The following is a 5,216-nucleotide window of genomic DNA, read 5'->3' as shown; positions in this document are numbered from 1 at the left end:
ACAAGTTGGACAATGGAAGGGCTACTTTGCTAAAATCCCTTATAAAGCGCCTGTAGAATCCTACATGACCAAGAAAAGATTGCACCTCTCACACACAAGAGGGGTAAGACAATTGTGAAATAACAGAAATTTTTGCAGGATCTACTTCAATACCCTTATTGGAAATAATGTGGCCTAAAACTATACCTTGCTCAACCATAAAATGACATTTTTCAAAATTTAGAACAAGGTTAGTTTCAATGCATCTATTCAAAACTTTTTCCAAACTATTCAAACAACCATCAAAAGAGGATCCATATACAGTGAAATCATCCATAAACACCTCTGTGCAATTTTCTAAAAAATCACTGAAAATACTAATCATGCACCGCTGGAAGGTACCAGGGGCATTGCACAGGCCGAAAGGCATCCTCCTATAAGCAAAAGTGCCGAAGGGGCAGGTGAATGTGGTCTTTTCCTGATCCTCAGGAGCAATAGTAATTTGCATATAACCAGAAAAACCATCAAGGAAACAGTAGTGGGATTTACCTGCCAGGCGTTCAAGCATCTGGTCAATGAATGGCAGGGGAAAATGGTCCTTTTTGGTAACCTGGTTCAGCCTCCTATAGTCAATGCAGACTCTCCAACTGTTCTGCACCCGAGTAGGAATCAGCTCCTCCTTCTCATTTCTGATCACTGTGAGGCCAGTCTTCTTCGGGACTACCTGGACGGGACTCACCCATTGGCTATCGGAGATAGGATAAATGATTCCAGCTTGCAAAAGCTTGGTTATCTCCTTCTTCACTACATCAAGAATCACCGGGTTGAGTCTTCTCTGTGGTTGTCTTACTGGTTTAGCTCCATCCTCTAAATTTATTCGATACATACATGTGGATGGGCTAATACCAGGAATGTCCGCCAGGGTCCAGCCTATAGCCTTCTTATGCTTCTTGAGAACTGACAACAACTTCTCCTCTTGCTCATCAGCAAGGGAGGCAGATATAATCACTGGAAAACTCTTGCTATCATCCAAGTAAGCGTATTTTAAATTTGATGGCAGAGGCTTCAATTCTGGTGTGGTCGGCTGGACAGTGGTGGAAGGGGATGGTTTCTCAGCCTTTACCTCATAAAGAAAGTCAGAGGTATGTGTACTTCCTGAAACATGGTTAGTCCTATCTAACTCTATAAAATCAATCTCAAGAGGTAAAACACCACCACCAGGCATGCAATCAATATCACTCTCAGATTCACTCTCAGCATCAAATTCAGACATATGATCAAGTACAATTTCAGACTCAATGCATGAAGAGTGAGAGGCATGCAGATTAGAATAAAGATTAGTCATGTATTCATCAACAACATGGTCAATTATTTCAGCACGAAATACAGAAAGATCTTCATATGGGTATTTCATAGCATCCAGAATATTAAAATGAACAGTTATATCACCAAACTCCATGGACAGTGTGCCTGCATAAACATCTATCTTAGTTCTAGCAGTTTTCATAAAGGGTCTGCCTAGAATGATGGGAACTGATCCTTGAGAAAATCCATCTTCCATATTCAAAATATAAAAATCAACAGGGAAAATCAGTTCACCAACTCTAACTAAGACATCTTCTATGAAACCAACAGGGTAGGCAACACTTCTATTAGCTAAATGAATTACCACATCAGTTGACTGCAAGGGGCCTAGAGATAGAGAATTAAAAATAGACAGAGGCATAACACTAACAGAAGCTCCTAAATCTAGCATGGCATTGTCAAACATACTATTCCCTATGATACAAGGTATGCTGAATGTACCTGGATCTTTTCATTTTTCAGGAATTTGAGGAACAAATTTATCAATCAATGCGGAGACATTTATGCCCATGCTAATCCGTTCACTTCCTTTAAGCTTCCGCTTATTAGTGCACAGCTCCTTCAAGAATTTGGCATATCTTGGAATTTGCTTTATTGCATCCAACAGAGGTATGTTTACCTCTACCTTTCTAAACGTTTCCAAGATCTCTTTCTCTGCCTCTTCCATTTTTTTGTTGGAAACTGCTCTTGGAGGGAATGGAAGAGAGGGAATGTGCTGCTTCTGTAAATCAGAATTACCTGTGGAAGAAGATTCTCCTGCACAGAAATTGTTAGGTAAATTTTTGTCATCACCTTTTTCTGGAATAGAGTGAAGTTTGGCAGGTTCATTTGCAGATGAGGAAGGTGCTACGGGTTGAGGTCCTTGACATTGCTTTCCCGACCTCAATGAAATGGCACTGACATTTTTGGGATTTTGGACAGCTTGAGAAGGCAGCTTGTCAGAATTCTGGGACTGCTGTTGATTCAATTGGGTAGCCAATTGTCCCATCTGATTGGTTAAGCTCTGAATGGAGGCTCTGGTCTCTTGCTGAAACTGCATGTTCTGCATAGTCATTTGCCTCACAAGTTCTTCGAGGGAAGGTTGTGGAGGGGCCTCAACTGTTGGTTGTTTCTGGGGTTGTTGCTGTTGTTGGATTGGTGGAGGAATGTATGGTCTGCTTGGGCCAGCAGCATTTTGGAAGGAAGGAGCAGGCTGCTGTTGTTGTTGCTGAGGGCTGGACCATCTGAGGTTAGGGTGATTCCTCCATCCAGGGTTGTATCTGTTGCTGGAGAGGTCATAATTGCTCTACTGTGGTTGATTTTGCTGCTGAGGTTGAGGAGGTCTATTGTAAATATTTGCAGCATAAGCTTCAGGCTGCTCAATTGCTCTAGGTTGCTGCATGGAAGGGCAAAGGTCTGTATGGTGGTCAACAGAGGAGCACAAACCACAAACCCTTGCGACAGGTACATATTTCTGATTCAAGGCCAGCTGGGTTACCAAGTTAACCAATGCATCCAGTTTGCCTTCAAGCTTCTTAGTTTCAGATGATGCAGATGGGTTTGTAGCTACCTCAGGCACTCCTCTAATGACTATGGCATCATTTCTGGCGCTAAACTGCTGGGAGTTGGAGGCCATCTTCTCAATTAAATTTCTGGCTTCAGCAGGAGTCATGTCTCCAAGGGCTCCACCACTGGCAGCATCTATCATACTTCTCTCCATATTACTGAGTCCTTCATAAAAATATTGGAGAAGAAGCTGTTCTGAAATCTGATGGTGGGGGCAACTGGCACATAGTTTCTTAAATCTCTCCCAGTACTCATACAGGCTCTCTCCACTGAGTTGTCTAATACCTGAGATATCCTTCCTGATGGCTGTGGTCCTGGAAGTAGGGAAATATTTCTCTAAGAATACTCTCTTAAGGTCATCCCAGCTCGTGATGGACCTTGGAGCAAGGTAATACAGCCAGTCCTTTGCCACTCCCTCTAATGAATGAGGAAAAGCCTTCAGAAATATGTGATCCTCTTGGACATCTGGGGGTTTCATGGTGGAGCAGACAATGTGAAATTCTTTCAAATGTTTGTGCGGGTCTTCACCTACAAGGCCATGAAACTTTGGAAGCAAATGAATCAGTCCAGTTTTAAGAACATATGGGACATCCTCATCAGGGTATTGGATGCACAAGCTTTCGTAGGTGAAATCAGGTGCAGCCATTTCCCTTAGAGTCCTCTCACGGGGTGGAGGTTGTGCCATGTTCTCAGAATGTGCAAAATCAGAATGCTCAGAATCAGAATGCTCAAAATTATAATGCTCAAGATCAGGATGTTCAAAATCACCAATAACAGAATGCACAGATTCACCAGTAATGGAATGCTCAGGATGATCAAAAGGTATAAAAGGATGCCTAACTAATCTATGAAATGTCCTATCTATCTCAGGGTCAAAGGGTTGTAAGTCAGATGGATTGCCTCTAGTCATACACTACATTCAGCATGCACAACTAGTTGCCTTGTCATGTAAATAAAGGTGCAGGTTTGAACTACAGCTACCCTCAAATGATATCCAAATGACTTGAAATTTTGTGAGCAACCTTATAAAATGATGAGAAGATAGCACAAAAAATTTCAGACAAAAATTCAAAGTCTAACTATGAAAGCTAAAATTGGTGGGTTAAGAAAAATAAGTGAATAAAACTTGAAAAATAAAAAACTTTTGACAGAATCGCTTTTTTTTGGACGATGGAGACCTCCGCTGGCTAGGCCGGCTACCTTGGTGTAGGAAATTTTTTTCTACCCCAAATGCATATATAATAATTGCGATTCTGATAACCGGAGGAAAAGTTATGGCCATTTGAAGTTTCGACAAACACAAAATTTGCTACTTTTTTGGAACTTTCAAATCTGACCAAACTAAAGGCTCTAGCTATTTTTCCCACAAAATATGGATTAAAAGAATTTACCACAAAAAAATTCAGCCAAAAATAACAACCCTAGCTACTAAAACAAAAAATCTCAAATAATTCAGCATGGGTGGTCGCTAAAATCCGTCTCTAATTGATTTCTACTACTACTCTGTTTTTGCCGCAAGCACACTCTTCACAGCAAAACACCCAAGACTGAAACAGGGGAAACGCTTAATGGGAAAACTGAAACAGAACACACATTAAACAAAATACCAGGACACTAAACAACATTAACACACATACTAACACAATACTAACAATTAAACATAAAACACGAAAGGATTAAACACACAACACTAGCTAGCTATTATGAACCTTTGGACACTGCTCCCCGGCAACGGTGCCAAATTTGATCGAGGCCGTACCTGAATCAAATAAACATGAAAATGCAGTAACTAGGAAGTGATCCTAGGTCGTTTCCCAATCAGTAGTGACAAACCAAATGTTCATAATATACTTGCAGTAACAGTAACGATTGGGGGGGGTTTGGTTGTTTGGTAATTAAAGAGCAGAACAAGTAAACTGGAATACGAAAATACTAATATTAAAAACGGGTTGTTTCCTTTGATTCAGAAGCCATTCTCTTATCCTGGGTTATGGAAAATTCGTCCCTAACAGTCAACCACTTAATCCAACCCTGTTTCAATTTACTAAGCGAAAATCAACTTAGGGTTTTCAATACGTGATTAGGCACCACATACACCAGTTAGCCCTTCGTCCATTAAGCATGAACGCAAGTTAGGCTCAGAGGCAATTAATCGAACACGAAGCGTGCACTGATTAATATTCACGAAATTGGGATAACTGGTGAAGGGAAAACTGCCAGGAACCCACATTACAAGCGAAACCTCAAAGAGAGTTGGGCTTCGTCATCAAAAGGAAACAACACCAGAAAATCTAGCCTTCCATGGATTCAAACAGAAAACGCAAATG

At 41.0% G+C, this 5,216-nt stretch overlaps 1 non-coding gene across 1 annotated transcript; it reads left to right on the top strand.

Annotated features, from left to right (window-relative positions):
* The first annotated feature begins 3,089 nt into the window (after positions 1-3,089).
* Positions 3,090-3,196, top strand: LOC113000338 (small nucleolar RNA R71). Its single transcript, XR_003265628.1, has one exon. It is a non-coding gene; the product is annotated as a small nucleolar RNA R71 (small nucleolar RNA).
* Positions 3,197-5,216: the final 2,020 nt, after the last annotated feature.

Source organism: Glycine max, chromosome 18 (assembly GCF_000004515.6).
Source record: "Glycine max cultivar Williams 82 chromosome 18, Glycine_max_v4.0, whole genome shotgun sequence".
Lineage (NCBI taxonomy): Eukaryota > Viridiplantae > Streptophyta > Magnoliopsida > Fabales > Fabaceae > Glycine > Glycine max.
This window is presented reverse-complemented; position numbering and strand designations above follow the sequence as displayed.